Consider the following 22,805-nt stretch of genomic DNA (forward strand, 5'->3'; position numbering starts at 1 on the left):
GTGTGATACATAATCGGGTGAGAACTAAGAAGATCGGGTGACGAACTGGCGAATGAAAACAAAACTAAAATTCAAAGTTCGGACTTTTGTATACAGAACAATGATCCCAATTGCTGAGCATGCACCTACAAGTGATAGAATTGCTGTCACCTGCATTTTAAATATTGATAGCATATTAGTTAAGTTTCCAATGAAAAAAAAATGGATAATTTCAACCTATAAACACTACATGAGATCAAATTTGTAGTTTTATAAAAGCAACATGGACTAGTATGTATTTCCATGTTTGAAACATCATATAGGATTGTAGAAATGTGGTCATAAATCATTCCCGTGTGAAATAAAAAAATCAGTATGAATATTTCCTTCTTAATGGGGAAGTATGATGATGGAAACATTTGCTTGATTTAGAATGTCAAGTTAGACTAAAGATTATATACATGGCAGATATCTTAGACCAAGATTGCCAAGGTATTACATTGACCAACCATATATCTTTGATGAAAGAAAAATGGCCAAGAAACAGTTCTGAGCAAGTTAAATCTCACCTTAAAGCTCTCTATTGTTAGTAAGTAGCAAAATTTCACATCCTAGAGGAATGGAAAAACATGCATAGCCATACAATGGCCTTGATTTGGCCACAAAATTCAGACTCTAGGTACACCCATTGGCAAAAAGCCACAACATAAAAGTTTTCTTCTAATTTCTTCTACCTTGAGAGGAACGAAGAGAAAGAACAAGATAAAGGTAAAGATACAACTGCATCTTAATATACTACAGCCTGATAAGAAGTATATTAGCAAGCTGAATTCATCCACTACCAAAAAGAATGTTTCTATTTTCACTTACCAAGAGATGGAATTTCAATAGGTGGTCAAGACCTTTTGTTCTTATTGAAACTGGTGGAGCAAGATTAGAAGGTACTGAACCCACTAAGGGTTCTATGTCCTGTGGTGAAACCCTATCAAGTCTTGTAATAGATGTAGGCTCATCCCATTGAACCTAGGAAAGAGATCAAGCAAATTAATATAGGAATTACTTACTTCAAGGTAGGAGTAAAGTGGGGATTGGAACCATGTCAATCTGAGAGCTTATTTTCAGCGATCGGCATTTTGAGTCTTCAACTCCAACAATTGTGCCCAAAAACCTAATCATTCAAAATATATTGAGCAAGTATTACCAAAGAGCTCAAACAACAAGCAAGTTTGAAAAGGCATCATACTAGAATTTTATTACCTTCTCTCAGGAGAATCCTCCCCCTCAAACCTCATCTTAAATCTTTTTCCAGTGGCAAATTTATTGTTAATAGCCTCTATGTACTTGTTCAAGCTGATGATGAATTGGCTAGACCGGATGATTAACCAAAATGGATCAGAACTCTCCTAATAGAAACAAATTTTCCCATTAAATTTAAAAGTGGTTAAAATTGAATACCTTTGCTTATAATACAGAACGAAGAGGGTGTGAGTTACAACAATATTAGATGCAATAGCAAGCACACCTAAGTGCATGCTCTGACTTGAAATCACTGATGATAGCATGTTGCTCTGTTGATAAGCAAGACGCCTTACTCTGACACATAGTTCCCCGTTCTCCCCCTAGATAACCCATAGTCCATATTAGAACTAGAAACGAAAAACAAGGAGATGAGAATAGATAACAGAGCATATAACTCAAGAATACAAAGGTATCCCCAGCAACTAATCAATTGGAAGTAACAAATTGATGTAGCAAGTTAGCGTGATAAAACAAGGCTAGCACTCAGCTAAACCTTTAGAACTAATAACACAATTCTCATTCTAGAAACTTAAACCTTAAAATCTAAATAATTTATTGAATAACATCCAAAACGAAAAATAAGTTTATATAGGGTGACAACCAACCCTAATAAGACTCCTAATAACAAAAGGAAACAAAAACTAAATTAATTAAAATAAGAAAACCCGAAATAAAATAGGAAAAATGAGCAAACAATTAAAACAACCCTAAAACATGAAAAAGCGGTGGATTTTGACCTCTAAAAGGACCTCCAACTGGACAAATCAAGCTTTCATGTCAACGGGCTCAAAATAAGCTTTCCAACGATATCTTGCAGGTCTCGTAACTCTTTTCAGATCAAAAGTTATGGCCGATTGAATAGGACATGCTCATTTAGGACCTTTGGGCTTTACGTATGGACTTCTAACATCCAGCTTATTATAAGTCCCTACTGGAAACCCTTCCTTTCGAAGAAACACCATCACCTAATTTCCAACTTCAAAAATCTATTTTCTGCGATGTTGGTCTACAGCTTTCTTGTACTTGGTATTAGCTTGCTCTAACTTCTACTTCACGTCTACTTGAACATCTTGCCATTGAGTAGCCATATTTTCTGCAGCTGCACTAATGCTAGGAACTTTCGACAGCTTGATCAAGTCAAGAGCATGCTGTGGGGGCTTGGTGTACACAACAGAAAAAGGAGACTTCCCTGTGGCACTATAAGTAGCGCAGTTGTAGGCAAATTCAGCTTGTGATAAAGCTACATCCCAATGTTTTGGTTTATCGCCACAAATACTTCGAATCAAATTGCCAAGAGTTTTGTTCACAACTTTAGTTTGGCCGTTAGTTTGTGGATGAGTAGTACTACTATAATTCAGAGATGAATTGAACTTCTTCCACAATGTTCTCCAAAAATGGCCAAGGAATTTGCTGTGTTGATTAGAATCAATGGATTTAGGCACCCCATTGAGATGGACAACCTCCTTGAAAAACAATTTGGCTATTTCGTTTGTGTCTGATGTCTTCTTACAAGGAATAAAGTGTGCCATCTTAGAAAACCTATCAACCACAACAAAAACAGAATCTATGCCCCTTTGTGTCTAAGGCAATCCAAGCACAAAATCCATAGATAAATCCTCCCAAATATTTTTAGGAACAGGTAAAGGCATATACAAACCAATGTTTTGGGACTGCCCCTTGGTAGTTTGGCATATGTAACATCGCTGCACAAACCTTGTCACGTCCCTCCTCAATTGTGGCCAATAATATCGATCAGCAATAGCAAAAAGTGTTTTGTCACGCCCTAGGTTTCTAGCAAGACCTCTACCATGCAAATCTTGAATAAGCTTCTCTCTCAAGGAAATTTTAGGGATGCAAAGCTGGTTGCCTCGCATGAGAAACCCATCATTAATGTGAAAGTCTCTAGCAGGTTGGTTCGTAACACACCGTTCCCATATCTTCTAAAAATCTTCATCTGTTTCATATAGTTCCTTCATTGTCTCAAACCCCACAACTTTTTGTCTCATAGTCACCAATAAATTAGCGTGTCTACTATAATACTTTCTCTCTTTAGCTAGTATACTCGTAAAATAATAGTAAAACTCACTAAATATACATAAGAAAATATACATGTAGATGAGTATAAAATAATGGGCCCATATCTAATTTTTCTTCATATACAAAGCTTTACATAATGTAATAAAGTCACAAAACAGTAACTCGATAGTGTTGCCAAACCCTTCTGCTTCTTGACGTTCTAAGTGACTGCATCTCACCTACTACCTACAAAAACATTGAAAACAACGAGGTGAGCACTAATTGCTCAATAAGTAAACCCGCTATGCTACCCTTCTCTCTCCGTTGCTTAAATTCTGAATTTCTTTCCATACATCACACTTCTCTATTCTTCTCTGTTCTTTCTCTGTTCTTTCTCTATTCTTTCTCTATTCTTTCTCCCTTCTTTCTCTGTTCTTTCTCAATTTCTAATTTCTCACTACTCATGATAGTAGGCATGGTGTCATGCATAGATATGATGCAAATGCACAAATGCATAGAATGTGCATTTTCGTTTCTGTTTTTCTATTTTTTTCTTATTCTGTTTTCTGTTTCTTTTCTCTGTATTTCTTTCTTTCTATTCTTTCTTTTCTTTCTTTCTATTCTTTCTTTTCTTTCTTTCTTTCTTTTCTTTCTTTTCTTTCTTTCTTTCTATTCTTTCTTTCTATTCTTTCTTTTCTTTCTTTCTTTCTATTCTTTCATTTTTTCTATTCTTGCTGATCGGACTCAATTGAGGCATGGATTTGGAACCTTGGCCGTGTGAGTGGATTCTTTAATTCTGGGTACAGTCCTTATCCACATGCACTTCTAACGGACTATACAATTATTCTTTCTGAACTCTGAGGCCGCTCACTAAAGGCGGCGTGCATGTGAGGCTATGTCACTCACGGGTTCCCCATCGTAACAACCTTCTCTTCTTTTATCTTTTTACACTTCTTTAAATAAAATTTCAGATTTGAACTTCTTTAATATTCTCATTTCTTTCTATTTGCTCTTTAATGTTCTTTAATGCTTTTTAATGCTCTTATGAGTATGTATGCATGTAGATGGACTCATGCTTACTATTCTTTCTAAATTCACATGTTTGGATGCAATAATGCAATATGGAGTGTAAACATGTCATTCTCTACCATCTACAAACTCATCTCAAGATAAGAAAAAATCATACTCATACATGCACTTCTTTTTGACATTTCATCAAACAATTTATGTGCACACACAAGCTCTAAATTGGCTACACTTCTACTTCTCTTCTAAGCCACCAAAATTTGGAACAAAATTCTCTAAGATTAACTTCAAACCTGTCCAGGATTTACACTCCATAAATTCTACTCCAATTCTTCCATAATTCATCCAAACTCTCATCAAACATCAAATACACAAACACTACTTCTCATTGATAAATTCTAACCATCATTCAACATCCATTCCATCAACAATTCTTCATATATAAGCACATACATGCATAAAAGAAATTCTCTACACAATATTACTCCAATCATAACTAGGGTTGGATTTACTTACCTTAGATGTGAGCAATCCAACACTTTAGTAGTCTTCTTTGATCCAACTCTCTTTCTCTTAAATCCTATGAACACAAATAATAAGAATTCAACACTTTAAAAATCAAAACTCATATCTTAGTGCAAGGATCTTACCTAAGGATGTCTGGGATTGAAATTCCACTAAAAATAACCCAAAATCTATGAATTTCCCTTGAAAAAGAATTGAAGAAATTGAGAGAATTTGGGGATGAAGGTGGCGTGAAAGAGGAGAAGAAATGACTAGGGTTTCATTCTTCAACTCTTAATATAACAAAATATTAAGAGTTGAAGAATGAAACCCTTACCCTTGCACTTTCTATGAAATTCCATGTATGTCCCTTAGTCAATTACCATAATGCCTTCATTTTTATTGCATTCTCCATGAAATTCTATCTCTTTTCACTCCCCACATTTTCAACTAATTATGAGTGAAAAGACCATTTTACCCCTAATGAAATTTTAAGGGATTTTCTTCACACTTGTTCAAGATAACTTTAACAAAATTCAACTAAGGGTATTAGGGAATAAGTAAAGCTACGAACCTCAATGTGGGCGTTACATCTACTCAACGCATCTGCTACTTTATTCTGTATTCCCGCTTTGTGTCTTAGCTTGAAAGGAAATTTCTCCAGAAACCGAGTCCACTTGGCATGCATGTCTCTACTAATTCACTTCTGACTATTTAAATGCTTCAAGGCTTTATGGTTAGAGTACAGAACAAACTCACGCCCCACTAAATAGTGCTCCCAAGTCTTCAAAGCATGCACAACAGAATAAAACTCCTTATCATACATAGCCCATTTACACCTCACAGTGCTGAGTTTCTCACTGAAATAAGCTACTGGTCTCTTATTTTGTGAAATGACAACTCCTATTCCCACACCACTAGCGTCACCCTTAACTTCAAACAAGGCCTTAAAATTGGGCTGTACATGATTTCTCTTTTAACACAGCAAAGCTAGTTTCAGCTTCCTTGCTCCATTGAAATTTCCCTTTCTTCAGACATTCTGTAATAGGTGCTGCAATACTATTTAAATTTCTGATAAAATGCCTGTAGAAAGTCACCAACCCATGGAAACTTCGAACATCTTTTATTGTTTTTGGGGTAGGCCACTCCCTAATTGCTCGAACCTTCTCTTTATCTACTTGAATACCATCTGCTCCAACAATGTAGCCTAGGAACAACAACATATTTGTCACAAAATTGCACTTCTTCAGGTTCACGTACAACTTGTTTTTCTGCAAAACTGTTAGTACCTTGCACAAGTGTTGAATGTGCTCTTCGTCTGCTTGACTATAAATTAGAATATCGTCAAAATAAACAACTACAAACTTCCCAATAAAAGGTTTCAATACCTGATTCATTACTCTAATAAAAATAATGGGTGCGTTCGACAACCCAAATGGCATCACAAGCCACTCATACAAGCCCTTATTTGTCTTAAAAGCTGTTTTCCACTTGTCCCCTGGTCTAATTCGAATTTGGTAGTATCCACTTCGCAAATTGATCTTCGTAAACACTTGTGCCCCATGTAACCTATCAAACATGTCATCCAGCCTAGGAATCAAAAACTTGTACCCTACAGTAATTTTATTTATGGCCCTGCTTGTTAGAGTAGGTGCCCTAGAGCCAATCAATTATTGTAAAATTGACTCTGTAATAAATGTTTATTTATCAATAAAAGACATATTCTTCTATATTGTGTAAATCATAGTTATATGTAATGATATATGTCCTTAGGCAGAACCATGACGAGGGTATCAAGTGTTTCAAATCTTGATAGTGAGAACCCTATGATCACATATGGTGGCCATTCTAGAAACGTCCGTAGCCCTAATATTATTCTGACCAAGGACACATATAATACGGTAAGGCTATCATAGTGTTGAACGACCCTGTTGAAAGGCAGTGACTGGTCTCACTTGTCAAGGTTGTTTGTCGATAACCTGGTGCAACGCATGGGTGCTTGCTAGAGGCAAGTTCATTAGACAGACCCCACCAGAGGATTCCATATGGATGGTAACCCTAGTGTCTATGGAATAAATTCTCTAATGGATGGTGGTGCATGTGATCCTTAGACTTGAGATCACCGGAGTGCCTTGTGCACCAATTGGTGTAGTTTAACACTAGCCCAATGTAGTTCCATTAAGAGCTATCAATACGGTAGTGATTGGCTACATTGAGAAGTGTATCGAGACTATGGTGGATCAACAAAGGATTCATCACTCCTGGGTACGGGAGAAGTTATCTCACTAGGTAATTCAGTAAATGGCAATGACACTAAATCTGTGGCCACAGTGGGATTGAGTTGATGCTCAATCTAATTTAATATTCCTGTCATTGGTCCAGTAACTGAATACAAACATGTTGATGATATCTGAGGTTGACACTATTTATATACCTTAGTCTCGATGAGATAACAGTTGATGAAAAGATTTGATTACACGGTAACCAAACCGTTGACATGCTACAATTTCGCTGAATCTGAATCTATCGGGTAGCCATGATGCCTTGCTAGGGGCTAATCTTGGTCTGTGAGTAGTGAGACGATTAATTGGTTTTAATCGTGATACTACTCACTGCCGATATGATAAGGAGCCTACAGGTCACACACTTAGAAGATAATTTAATAATCAATTTGTGAGAAGGGTTTTTTCGTCTTTTAGGATGAAAGGATATTTTGGTAATTTCATAGTGCAATTAAATTTGCTGAGGTTGTTGCCTGTATTTAATTTTAATATTAAAATTAAATTAGTGAGATTATATTTAAATATATCTCTGTATATATTTAAATGAATTATTATTATTAATTGAATGTTAATATAATATTATATATTAATTGATTTTAATTATAATAATAATTAATTAATTAAAATACCATAAAGGGTGTATTTGGTTGAAAAGGTAAACTAGGGTTGGAGCCCATGGCTATTCCTAAGTAGAATAAGGTTTTAATTGTTGCACTATATAAGTGCAACTTAAAAATTAAAACATAAAGGAATTATTCATTCAATTAAAACCCTAGCCACCCTATCTCTCTCTCTCAAGAAGAAAACTTTTCTTGTTCTTCTTTCTTGATTTTTTAAGCCCTTGATTGTTCTAGCAAAATAATCAATGGTTTTGTAGATTATCTTCGTGTGGACTTTCGTGAGTGCGATCCTACTTTAAATAGATTGGTGAAAAATCACGTGAACAGTAGATGGTGAACAGTAACTGTGAACAGGGACTGTGAACAGTACCCATGACAGTGCCTGTGAACAGTGACCGTGAACAGTGTTCCTGTCCGAAATCAGAGATATTCGAAGAAGCCTCTAAACGTACATAAGTATTTTAATCCTTGAATGGATTTACTTTATATAGATTTTTGTTTATAAACATGTAAACGGTATAATCTATACTCGGATCTAGGCAAAGAAAGGTAATTGATTTACCGATTGAATTTTTGTTTTCTGCTGCGCATGGTAGATCAATTACTTACACAGCTATCCACATACATTCTCCAACTCCCATCTTTCTTTGGCATTAGTAAGGTAGGAACTGCACATGGATTCATGCTTTCTTGGATGTACCCCTTTTGCCATTAATTCCTCCACCTTTTCTTTCAAAATCTCTTTCTCCTTTGGACTCATCCTATAATGAGGTAGGTTTGGCAAGCTAGCTCAAGGAATTAGATCAATATGGTGATGAATATCCCTCATAGGTGGCAACCCATCGGGTAATTCCTCTAGCATCACCTCACTAAATTCTTCTAACAATGGCTTGATTGCTTCTGGGTACTCTTCTGTGTTTAACTCCCCTTCATTATTCAATATTTGCTTCACAATCAGCGCATGCATCACCCTGGATGCCTTGCAAGCAGCTTCTAACTCTAACCCCGAATGTGTAACAGTAAAGAAGGTCCACCCCTCCACTTTAGAAGCTTTGGTTTTGGAACTCTTTTTCATTGGCAGCAAGGTGGATTTGACGCCATCTTTCTCCAACTTATAGGTATTTTCTCTCCCGTCAGGTTGTGCTGCCACATCGAATTGCCATGGCCTGCCAAATAATAATTACAAGCATCCATATCCACAACGTCAAAATATACCTCATCTTTGTATTGCCCAATGGAAAAAGGAACCTTGCATTTCTGTTACTTGAATTTTCTCTGCTGTCTTAATCCACCCGATAGTGTATATGTTGGGGTGCTTCTCAGTTTTCAGACCTAATTTCTCAACAACATCTTTGCTAATAATATTTTCACAACTACCATTGTCAATATCACATCAAATAAAAGGTTAGTGATAGTGCACCTGGTTTGAAATAATTGATGTCGCTGGGTATTGTCCACCTGTTTTGGTGTCAGCATCAGTCTCCTCACCACATAGTTCTGGCCATCATCTTCATAATCGTCATCATCCCCATCTAAGCCACAATAAACTTCATCATCCTCTTCTTCTCGTTCTGCAACATGGACTGCTTTTCTGAGAGGACAGTCGCTCAATCTATGACCAGGTTGGTTACATTTGAAACACTTCCCAGGGATCGATTTCGCATAGGGAGTTGCAGCTTTTTGCCCTTCCTTCGTATCTATTATCTTTTGTTTTCCAGCCACCTTTTCTTCTCTGAACTGATCATTGCGTGCAGGAACATGCTCATTTATGGTCATTTGAATGGGACATGCTCATTTAGGACCTTTGGGCTTTATGTATGGATTTCTGACATTCAGCCCACTCCATGAATTCATCTGCCAGATGTTCTACGTCACAAATGTACTCCAAGCAAATGTCTCTTGGGTTGACCTATTCATTTCATAACAGATTAATGAAACATGAGTTAAGTTTGAAGAGATTACAAAGTGTTTCTTGAAATAGATAGTTTGACTCTCAACAAATCAATTTGTTCAAACTCATAATGACCGAAAAAGAAAAAAAAAAGTCCTCTAATTTTTTTTCTAGAACTTAAATAAATCAACTAGTATACAAGCATCAGGCTCCAATTTATTACCTTTTGAAAATACACTTAAATCGCCATTCATACCCATGAAGATCTTTGGCCACCAACTCTTGAGTTGGGGTTTGCTGACTCATGTCCTGAAGAAAACCCACAAATGGAAGTCAACACATCAAGTCTGTTGAGATCAGAAGAAAGAAATACATATATTAAGCAACTTGAGCACAAAGAAGAAAAAGTAAAAAAAAAAAAATCCATTATCAGTAGAGGAAGACACTCAGTAGCATGTTTTTGAAGAATAGAAAACCCACCATGGGTGCTTGTATAAGAGGTAGTTAAAACCTTATAGAATGAGTGAACTGTTGGCCTTGGAGTTTCAGAAGGGCATGGATCGGGAGTTGTAGGTTCTTCCTGCTAAATTTTTTTTTTTTTTTTTTTTTCAAATGAAAATCAGTAACTCTGAACAAAAAAAAATATATATATATATTTCACTTTTTGCGGCCCAAAAATATGAAGATACCAGAATTAGAAAGCAATTCAATAAGTTTCTTACTTTTGATTTTGGCAATAGAGTAATCTATGCATAAATCTCATATGTTTCTTGCTCAGTCTATAGATAGGACAAATCAAAATCAGTTTCATTCATGTAAACTTTTTTTTTTTTTCCATTTAATTTGTTGGTCCATTTTGTTTTTAATAAAATAAAAAAAAACAGAAAACCCTAACTTAAGGAACTAAAAAGTCTAACTAACAATCCAAAGGAACATAATTACAAGATTAAAGATAAAGAACAGAGAAAGATCAGTAGATTAATGTTAACAAAACGACATAGAATCTTCGATGGCAGAGGAAACAGTGCAATTCGCTGATTTGGTTCCTGATTTGTTAAAGTCTCTAACTACACCCACACAAAAGTATATATATCTCAATTTCCCTTCAGTATTAAACCATCTCTATAAGTCAAACCATTTCCCAAACACACATCATTAGCAACTAATTCAATATTAATGATGAAACAAGACAAAGAAAAGAAATGAAGCTAAACCCAAATGAAAACAAGGTGCAAGAACCAAACTTTTATTTGAAAAACAATCAATTATCACCCATGTAAAAAAAATAAAAAAAATTACAACAGTATCTAACTTTGGATGAAAAGAGCTTGAAGAATGATGAACTGGCCAATGGCTGAAGTCACAGACTCGAAATCCAGAGCTTGTCTGATAATCGGGTGAGAACGAAGAAGATTAGAGAAGGATTTAAGGTGAGAAAGAAGAATCAAAAAGAAAAGCTCAGCGATATGTGGAGAATGAAAAGGGGAAAATAATTTAGGGTAGAGAGAATGAAAAATGGGTGGGAAACTTTTGCCTTAATGAAAAATGGATGGGAAACTTTTGCCTTAGTGGAATACCGAGTAAGCAAATGTTTTAAGGTTCTTTTATTTTTGTTTTTCCAACTTAATCCTTGATAGTTAATAACTGTCAAGAATCATCCAAAATGTCAAAGAATATTTCAAATTCTTAACAGTTTTGAGAATGGTCAAGAAAATATGTAAAATTATTCTATCACAGATGAGGTTTTTTTCTAGTAGTGTTGAGACGTTTTTGTTAGAGTGGGTTCCTTAGAGCCAATCAATTATTGTAGAATTGACTCTTTGTAATAATGTTCATTGATAAAAAAAAAGGTATTTTATTCTATATCGCGTAAATCATTATTGTATGTATTGATATATGTCCTTAGAATGGTAGAATCGTGACGAGGGTATCAAGTGTTTCAAATCTTAGTAGTGAGAACCCTATGAGCTTATATGGTGGCCATTGTAGAAATGTCCGTGGCCCTAGTATTATTTTGAATTAAGGGCATAGATAATACGGTAAGGCTATCATAGTGTTGAACGACCCTGTCGAAAGATAAAAAAAAAATTACCATTTATATTTGAAAGCATGTGCTTATAGTTTGAAGAAGTAATCAAAATTATCAAACAATAATAATCTTTTACAACTCACGTGCCGGCATTAACCTATCAAATTATATTTAATTCATCAAGTAAATATAATTTTAAAGAAAATTTCCCTATTCTTCAGTTTTCACACAAATAAACCATTTATTTAAAAAATAAAACTGCCAAATTAAAAAAAAAAAAATTATAATAGGGTCTAATCTTATAATTGAATTGTCCAGTTGCTTCATTTCTGAATAATCTGTCCTTCTTGAAGGCCCCTTTTCTTGCAGAATTTTTTCCACTCGCCACCAATGGTTGGCTTTAAAGAGTTGCTAAACTTCCGGATGGCTAGACGGAAGTTCCACTCAGTGTTGCACTCCTCGTCCAAAGCTCGTAAAATCTGAAAATGTTGGCCGCATGAGAAAGACGAGAATTGCTCAAGATAGTCGGTTTCAACAGCTAACTTGTAGGTGACATCTGAAAAGGGAAATTCCATAAAACTTAATGATCTCTTAGCTTCTAAATCCACTTTAAAGATATTTTGGGTTGTTGCTTAACGGTTAATTCGCTAATTGTTCAAGAGAAAGTTAGTAAAATATTAGGGAGTTTGGCCTTTAGAATAAGCTCAATTAGGTTAGCAATAATTGTCAATGCATAGTATTAAATTGGTGTGAAATCTATGCCCTAGGTTTAGTCTTACTGATCTTTTTACCTAAGTATTAATACAATTCTACTTTTGTTTACTTTTTAGTTTATTTTATTTTTCATTAATTCATTCTTAAAATTCTGTTTCATCAAATAGCAATAAAATAGACTAGTTTGGTACTTGGTAGGTAGTTCTCTTGGGATTCAACACTTATTTACTCGAGTTTACGACTTGCGCCATTTCTACACTGCAATAGCCTGTCACTCAATGTCGACATAGCTTGTTCAATCTTGACAAGTGAACTACGGTAAAGATTGTGTCTCTTTGTTTTTGTTTGATCTGTGTATTTGGTAGCAATTATTTGTGAGTTAGACTCGAGTTATAACAGTTAAATTTGACAACATTAGTTGTGAGTTAGACTCGAGTTATAACACTAATAATTTGACATCCAAATTTTTTCAGCTTTTTGGTTTGATGAATACTGATGCACAAGTTAGCGTGATAAAACAAAGTTAGCACTCGATGACACCATTAGAACTGATAACACAAGTCTCAATCCAGAAACTTAAACCTTAAAATCTGAATAATTTATTAAATAACATCCAAAAAAAATACGTTTATATAGGGTGACAACCAACCCTGATAAGACTCCTAATAACAAAAGGAACAAAATCTAAATTAATTAAAACAAGAAAACATAAAATAAAATAGGAAAAAATGCACAACAACTAAAACAACCTCAAAACATGCCAAAATGTGGATTTTGACCACTAAAATGACTCCCACCACTTGAATTGGTTTCCATGTCGACATGCTCAAATAGCTTTCCAAGGTATCTTATGGGCCCCGTAACTCTTCCCGGATCAAAAGTTATGGTCATTTAATGGGACATCCTCATTTAGGACCTTTGGGCTTTACGTATAGAAATCTGATGCTCAGCCCACTCCATGAATTCATCCACTAAACATTCTACGTCAGTCCCCTCCGCTTAAGAAAATTTGACCTCGAGTTAAGTTGGGCATCGGGATACAAGGGTTTGTCAGAATCATGAAATGGGTAAATTCTGCCACATTAAACGTCTTAGAAATTCTCATGTGTCTAGCAGATCCACAATGTAGGCATTGTCATTGGTCTTTTGCATAATTTGGTAAGGCCCATACCTCTTAGGCTGCAGCTTATTATAAGTCCCTACTGGAAATCTTCCCTTTTGAAGAAACACCATCACCCGATTGCCAACTTCAAAAATCTGTTTTCTACGATGTTAGGCTACAGCTTTCTTGTACTTGGTATTAGCTTACTCTAACTTATGCTTCACCTCTACTTGAACACTTTCCAAATGAGTAGCCTTTTTCTACAGCTGCACTAACACTAGGAACTTTGGGCACTTGATCAAGTCGAGAGCATGCTGTAGGGGCTTGGTATACACAACAAAAAAATGAGACTTCCCAATGGAGCTATGAGTAGTGCAGTTGTAGGCAAATTTTGCTTGCAATAAAGCTACATCCCATTGTTTGGTTTATCACCACAAATACTTCAATCAAATTGCCAAGATTTCTTCACAACTTCATTTTGGTTTGGTTTGTGGATAGTATTACTGTTGTAATTCAAAATGAATCAAACTTCTTCCACAATGTTCTCCAAAATGGCCAAGGAATTTGTGTCTCGATCAAAATGGTTAGGTACCCCATGCAAACCAACCTTCTTAAAAACAATTTGCCTATTCCTTTGCGTCTGATGTCTTCTTACAAGGAATAAAGTGCATCACTTAGAAAGCATGTTAACCCAACAAAAATAATCTATCCCTTTTGGTCTGAGGCAATCCAGCACAAAATCCATATATAAACCTCCCAAATATTTTCTAGAACATGTAAAGGCATATACAAACCAATGTTTTGGGATTGCCCCTGGCAATTTGGCATATGTAACATCGCTGCACAAACCTTGTCATGTCTCTCCTCAAGTGTGGCCATATACGATCACCATAGCAGCAAGCGTTTTGTCACACCCTAGGACAAGCAAGACCTCCACCATGCAAATCTCGAATAAGCTTCTCTCTCAAGGAAACTTTGGGATGCATAGCTAGTTGACTTGCATGAGAAACCCATCATTAATGTGAAGTCTCTAGCAGGTTGGTTGGTAACACACTGTTCCCATATCTTTGAAAATCTTCATCTGTTTCATATAATTCCTTCACTTCTCAAACCCACAACTTCCTGTCTCATGGTCACCAATAAATCACATGTCTACTCAATGCTTTTGCTACTTTATTCTGTATTCTCGCTTTGTATCTTAGCTTGAAAGGAAATTTCTACAGAAAACTGAGTCCACCTGGCATGCATGTCTCTAATTCACTTAGACTATTTAAATACTTCAAGGCTTCATGATCAGAGTACAGAACAACTCACGCCCACTAAATAGTGCTCCCAAGTCTTCAAAGCACACACAGATAAAAACTCTTTATCATAGTAGCCCATTTACGCCTTGCATCATTGAGTTCTCACTGAAATAAGCTACTGTTCTCTTATTTTGTGAAAGGACAGCTCATATTCCCACACCACTAGCGTCATACTTAACTTCAAACAAGGCCTCAAAATTGGGTAGGTCAAGACAAGGGCAGTGCATAATTTCTCTTTTAACACAGCAAGATAGTTTCAGCTTCCTCACTCTATTGGAACTTCCCTTTCTTCAACATTATAATAGGTGCTGCATACTACTGAAATTTCTGATAAAATGCCTGTAGAAGTGCCCACCCATAGAAACTTTGGACATCCTTTACTGTTTTTGGGATAGGCCACACCCAATATGCTCAAACCTTCTCTTCACTACTCGAATGCCATCTACCCACAATAGGCCTAGGAACAACAATCAATTTCATAAAACTACACTTCTTCAAGTTCACATACAACTTGTTTTTTTCTACAAAATTGTTCGTACCTCGCGCAAGTGTTGAATGTGCTCTTCGTCTACTTGACTAAAAATTAGAATATTGTCAAAATAAACAACTACAAACTTCCCAATAAAGGTTTCAATACCTAATTCATACTCTCATAAAGTACTTGGCGCATTCATCAACCCAAATAGCATCACAAGCCACTCATACAAGCCCTCATTTGCATTAAAAGTTTTCTTCTACTCCTCCCAGGTCTAATTCAAATTGGTGGTATCCACTCTGCAAATCAATCTTCATAAACACTTTTTTCCATGCAATCTATCAAGCATGTCATCCAGCTTAGGATTGTACCCTACTAATTTTTTTATAGCCTTGGTATCCACACACACTCCTCAACTCCCATCTTTCTTTGGTGTTAGTAAGTAGGACTGGACATGACTCATGTTCTCTTGATGTACCCCTTTCCCAGTAATTCCTTCACCTTTTCTTTCAGAATCTCGCTCTCTTTTATTCTCATCCTGTAATAAGGTAGGTTTGGTAAGCTAGCTCCAGGAATTAGATCAATATTTTGCTGAATCCATCATAGGTGGTAACCATCAGTAATTTTTCTGGCATCACCTCACTAAATTCTTCTAACAATGGCTTGATTGCTTCTGGTACTTCTGTGTTCAACTCCCCTTCAGTAGTCAATACTTGCTTCACAATCAGTGCATGCCTCACCTTGTCGCCTTGAAAGCATTCTAACTCTGATCCCGAATGTGTAACAATAAAAAGGTCTGCCCCTGCACTTTAGAAGCTTTGGTTTTGGAACTTTTTTCATTGGCAGCAAGGTGAATTTGACGCCATCTTTCTCCAATCTTAATTATTTTCTCTCCCATCATGTTGTGCTGCCAAATCAAATTGCCATGGCCCACCAAATAATAATTACAAGCACCATATCCACAACATCAAAATATACCTCATCTCTTCTTTCCCAATGGAAAAAGGAACCTTGCACCGTTCTTTCTTGAATTTTCTCTGCTACCTTAATCCACCCAATAGTGTATGCTTTGAGTGCTTCTCATTTTTAGACCCAATTTCTCAACAACATCTTTGCTATAATATTTTTCACAACTACCACTGTTAGTGATAGTGCACCTAGTTCGAAATAATTAATGTCGTTGGGGTTGTCCTCCTGTTTGTCGTCAGCATCAGTCTCCCATCACATAGTTATGGCCATCTTCTTCATCATCCTCATACTCACATCATCCATCTGAACCACAATAAACTTCGTCATCCTTTTCTCCTCGTTCCACAACATGGACTGTTTTTCTAAGAGGATAGTCGCTCGATCTATGACCAGGTTGGTTACATTGAAACACTTTCCAAGGATCGGTTTTGCACGCGATTTGTAGTTTTTCTCCCTTCCTCCACATCTATTATCTAATGTTTTCCAGTCGCCTTTTCTATCATTGCGTGCGGAACATCCTAACTTGCCTTATTCTTTTTATTGTTTGTTTATAATTCTCCCTACTATAATTCTTACGTGAATAATCTGGTCTACTCTTCTTGCAACAACAATTCAACCTTTAATGCAAAGTTTCGTGCCTCCACTAATTTTAGCATTATGTGCACCTCTATTTTCTTTGATAACTACTTTCAAACCCTCCAAATATCTAGCAACAGCTGGCCTTCAGTCTCCCTCAAGTCATTCCTTTTGCCAACCTCACAAACTCTGCGGTATAATCATGCATAGATTTATGTCCTTAATGACATCTTTGGTACTGTTGGAACAAGACTGTTCATAATCAGGAGGAAGAAAATCCCTTTGTAACAGTTGTTTCGTTCTATACCATGTTCTAACTAGTGCTCTCCCTCACGAAATCTTCTGGCCTGTATCTTTCCACCATGCAAAAACTCCTCCCTTAGCCTACATGCAACCAGTTTCACCCTTCTTCCCTCTAAATCTCTATATATTCAAAAAAAAACCTATCTACTTTGGCCATCCAATCCAAAAATTCCTCATATTTAAATTTCCTCTAAGCAAAGGATATCACCTTTAATCTGAATTCGTTGGATTCTCTGTCACCATACTAATTTCTGCCATACCCCATGTTCCTTTCAGGTTCTTCATATAACCATCTTCCTCATCTAACTCTTCCACATAAATTGGTTGTCTACATCTATTTGCAAAAGCGGTTTGCCAATAGGATTTCCGTGAACGGCATCATCTTTGGTACATTCCTTTCGTCATTCCTATTTTTGTGTGCGTCTACTACGCTTAAAGCATCAGTCTTCTGCAATTTCTTCGAGCTGGTTCAAAGCGTCGTTCCAATGCTGGAATCTGTAACTATTTGTTGCTCCAAAGCTCTAACGCCACCCCTTACAAGTCTCAACTCCCTAATCTTCGATGAACCGCCACCGCCGGCAACTTATCACCTACCAATAGATCAGATGAATTTTGCCTGCTTTGATACCAACTGATGCAGCGAGTTAGCATGATAAACAAGGTTAGCACTCGACTACACTTTTAGCACTGATCCACAAGTCTCAATCCAGAAACTTAAACCTTAAAATCTGATAAATCAAAATAATTTATTGAGTAACATCCAAAATGAAAAATACATTTATATAGGGTGACAACCAACCCTAATACGACTCTAATAACAAAGGAACAAAATCTCAATTAATTAAAACAGAAACCCAAAATAAAGGTAAAAACATAAAAACAGCCTTAAAACATGCCAAATGGTGGATTTTGACCTTGAAACGACCACCAACCGACTGAAATTGGTTGTATCAACGGTTCAAAAAAGTTTTCACAATACTTTATAGGCCCTATAACACTTTCAAGTTAAAGTTACACCTTTTAAATAACATGCTCATTTAGAACCTAGAACTTACGCATGACTTTCTAAGTTCGGTCCGCTTATGAATTCATCCACCTTAATGTCAAATACATTGATGGGAAATTCTAGAAAAACTGCAGAGGAAGGATTAATCTATTCCGATATGACGTCATTCCTTATCTCCAAATAGTGGGTTAATTGATGGGTCCCAAACTGTGACACTCTGCACCACCTTATTCAGAGAGTATAGGATGCCAGAAAGGTTAGATGAATTCATTATATATTATTTTGACCAAATAAAGTCAAAAAAGTTTCTATGGCATGCGGGTTGTGATTCAGTGGGTGGATGGAGTTTCAATGGCAACTGTATCCCTTTAATGTTATCTTCATGGTTACAGATCACCTTAAAACAAATATGCTACTTTGCTCCAGATTATGACCTTTTGCCTCTCATTGCTAAAGTGGAAGTATTTGAATATGCTCTACACAATACAGAAGGAAATGACCTTGCTAGGGTATGTGTTCTCCGGAACTGTGATAGTATTGTTCTTTGTGTTACTCGATCATCTTTCACTGGATTTCAAGGCATTAAAATCTGTTTTTTATAAGTTCTTTGGTTAAAGTCGCACTTCGGAGGTATGGTTAGAGAGGAGAACAAATTAAAGAGAATTTAGCAGTCATGAGAATGGTATGCGTTTGCTCCTCATTTCTTCTTCCTTTTCTTGTGATTGTCTGTTTGAAATTTTGCACAAGTTAGCTTTTACTGTTGGCAACTTCATAGTACTGCAATGTCCAAAAGGCTAAAAAAACTGAATAATAGGGAACTAAAGTTAAGGTGCTCCTTAGATTGCCCAATTTTGTTGAATCTGACAAAGTGGCCAATCGGTGTTCATAATGGTTTATGGTTATGAACGTGTCTCTTTGGAGTTTTTTTGGACCCTACCCCTAGAGCATTTGGTGATTGCAGTCCCATCTGTTTTGTGTGTATGTATACATTCACACTCATTCATACACCATCTGAAATTAACGATCTGGAAACAAGCTGATTATCTTTAACTTTTTCGGATACATCTAGAGTAGATCAACTTTTTTAAGTGTTGTAGCCACTCAGCAAAAAAGTATATTGCCACTTCATTTGTTTGCTCTAAACTCTAACACAGCTCTAAACTCTTTCGCAAAAAAGCAAGAACCCTAACACAGCTTTAAACTCTTTCTCAAGAACAAAAACTCGATCAATCTGCAGAGCGAGAGAACTATGTTTGCTTATATACCGTTGACCAGGTTATGGCGAGACAGCAGCCGCTGGATCAAAGTAAGATGAATGGCCAGGATTGAGTCACTCAACATTAAAACCACAGCGTCTCATTTAAAGTAATACGGCACCGTTTCAGTCTTCACATTTACAATATGTTTATATAATACTGAAGCAAACTGCTTCTTTTAACGCCACGTAGGATTGATATATGATTGTTATGTAGGATGTCGTTAATTAGTTCACGTGTTTGTTGTTTATTGGGCTTGCTATAATATGGATTATTCACATGCATTTAATTAATATATTCAATACAAATCTTTCACATTCCTCTTTTAATTTGAGATATTTCACATTCCTCTTTTAATTTGATAAAGATACAACATATCTTTTTACATTTATGAAATTCAATAATACACTTTATTAATCCATTAATATTCAACATTCATTCATCCATATTAATTATTATTATTAATTCATATTAATATTTTAGTACCCCTTCACATTCAATTAAACAAAAATATCAAACATAATAACAAAAAATGTTTTTTATAAAATGTAATATCATTTAACATTTAATATAAATCTGAAAATTTTAAACTCATCAAATAACAATAAAACATTTAAATCAAAATAATCATAACCAATAACATGCAAACACTTACTAAAAAATATCAAAAGTCATATTAATTAGAAATAATCCAATTACATTGAACATAACACGAACAGTTGTTGTAATTATTAATTATCATATAATATTACTTAATGACATCTAAAGCTATATAACAGTAGAGAATTCAACAATCCATACACCTTCAAATATTTCTTTTATTTCACACAGATACCATTAACAAATGGAAGACAAAAGACCAACTATTGTCAATCTAAAATCCAAACAAACATCAACTGATTACTCTTACATGTCCATTTTTTTATTTTTAGCAGGTCAAGCAACAACATCAGATGGTTCGCCTGAACTGGAAGGTATTCTACAAAATCTTAAAGTCACGCTGGAAAAACTCAACACTGCTAGAGTGATGAACAGAGGTATAATGAATGCTTTGTTAGAAATAACAAGCTCAACCGTGCATGTAATATTCGATTTACGGAAACGTGAATCCCTGATTATTGCCAAAGAAAAGGAACTTGGTATTCCTCAAGGAAAAAAATAGAACCATATATATAAACAGTTCTATTATCAATAAAATCGATAAAAGATTCACAGTATATTGCTCCCACTGAATGATGATACCAGAAGCTAATATAAATACTGTTTATTCTATAGTTAACGCATAATAATTATTAAATGTTATATTAACAAAATGAATACCCAAACACAACTGATTAATGTTTCCAATAATTTTTTTAATTGTATAGTTATATGACTTAAAGAAACTTAATTAAAATAAAAAAATAAAAAATAAATTTTTTTTGGACTTTCACGTTAAAAAAAAAAAAAAGTATGATTCAAAATTCCTGAAACCCAAACGTTTTTTCCACCTTTTAATTTCCAGTGCTCATTATATCAACCATCATAATAACATCCTTCAACAATTACGTCTAATGAGCCAAAAATAACGGTTCAAGTTCAACCTATTTATATTTAAACTGCAAATTCAGATAATTTTTTACTTCATGGTTTCAATTACCAGTAATAATTTCTCAAAATAATATTTTAAATATATTCACTAAATCTAACTATTTATCACAATCTCTTAATTATTGATATTCTACATATGTACATTTAATCTGAACATAATAATATTCATCAACCCTTCAGTTATCACAACAATTTTGTGGAAATTATGCACTAACTATGTTCAATAAATGTAACTATTTATGAGAAACAGTCTCTTGCTATTCTACCTTTTTGCATTTTGTTGTTCCTATATAAACATAACAAAATACAATTTGAAATATCACACAATACTAATTTTGTTCTACTTTAAAAACTTTTATTCGCAATGGCAGAAGCATCAAGAACAACAACACGGTAATAAACATTGAACCATATATCTTATATTTAATGTCATATATCTATTCTAATATGTGTGTGCATGATTTACAGATGAAGCAACATCATTCCAACCACAAAATGAGATCAAAGAAATTCTCAAATATGTTAACGAGTAATACTATGTACATTAACCAAATTGTACTAATCCAAGTACTAACAATTGAAATTTTGAAATTTTTTTTTTTTTTTTCTTTTAGTTTTTGGGGGGAATTGATGTGGCAATAAAAGAGGGCTGCCATGTCAGTTTGTACTTGGGTTAGTATGGTTTTGGTTAGTGCACATAGCATTATTCTATGTTAACACTAGCATGGACGATCTCGATGATGCCGCCCAAAAATTGAAAGATATTATCCATGGTCTATTAGAGATAATGAGTCCAACCATGGATATTATCTCTGATTTAACTCGACGCGAGTTTTTAGCTGCTGCTAAAGAGGTTAAACTACAGATAAGACAGCAAAATAATTAGAAAAACACTATGTATATAGTTTTTCCTTTTTACATCTGTTATCAATAACATAATTAAAATAAAAGTATATAGTGTTCAATTCCTGCTGAATTACAAACTGACCATTTCAATCTTCCATCACTTGCAATTTATCAAATTAAAAGAGGATTGTGAAAGATCTGTATTGCATACATTAATTGACTGCATGTGAATCATCCATATTTTATCAACACCAATAAGCAACAAATACGGGGACCAATTAACGACATCCTAAATGGCAATCATACAACGATTCTAAGTAATCTTTAAACATAAAAACCTGATTAAAAAAAAAAAAAGGAACAATAACAAAATGTTCTATTATAATCAATATTTGACATATTTTTTTGTGAAACAATAATTGTTTACAATTTCTTAAAATATAAAAATTCAATAATAAAATAAAAGGAATATAATAAATAAACCCGCACAACGCACGGGCATGCCATCTAGTTAATTTATATTTTGTAGGTTCCATTTCGCTTGACTAGAATGCTTGTGAAAGCCATGGAGGGTAGCGCCGTAGTGGTACTGAGGGCAATTTTCGTTCAACATGTGAAAACGTATTGCAGGTTCTACGATCAAATAAGGATAATGTTATGGCTATGATGGAGGCATTGGTTATTTCATTATGTTGTATTTCTACTTCATGGTTGCAATATTGTAAATTAAATTTTTTGACTTATAGCGAGATACAAACTCTAAACTGTTTATTTATTTTAACTACACTGGAATCAAACAAAGTACCAAAAAAAAAATCCACATTACTTTTGATATTGCCAACTCAACTACTCCAAATATTGAACTGAAATAAATGAATGATTGAGAAAATCTATATATATATATATAATTTTTTAAAGTCAAGGAGGGTCAACTGACCCTCAATCAAAGTACCAAAAAAACAAAAATCCACGTTACTTTTGATATTGCCAACTCAACTACTCCAAATATTGAACGGAA

The 22,805-nt window shown here is 35.0% G+C and overlaps 1 pseudogene; it reads right to left on the bottom strand.

The window, feature by feature from the left end:
* Positions 1-24: 24 nt before the first annotated feature.
* Positions 25-14,341, bottom strand: LOC116107386 (annotated as a pseudogene).
* Positions 14,342-22,805: the final 8,464 nt, after the last annotated feature.

This window comes from Pistacia vera, unplaced genomic scaffold (assembly GCF_008641045.1).
Source record: "Pistacia vera cultivar Batoury unplaced genomic scaffold, PisVer_v2 Contig535, whole genome shotgun sequence".
NCBI classification, from domain to species: domain Eukaryota; kingdom Viridiplantae; phylum Streptophyta; class Magnoliopsida; order Sapindales; family Anacardiaceae; genus Pistacia; species Pistacia vera.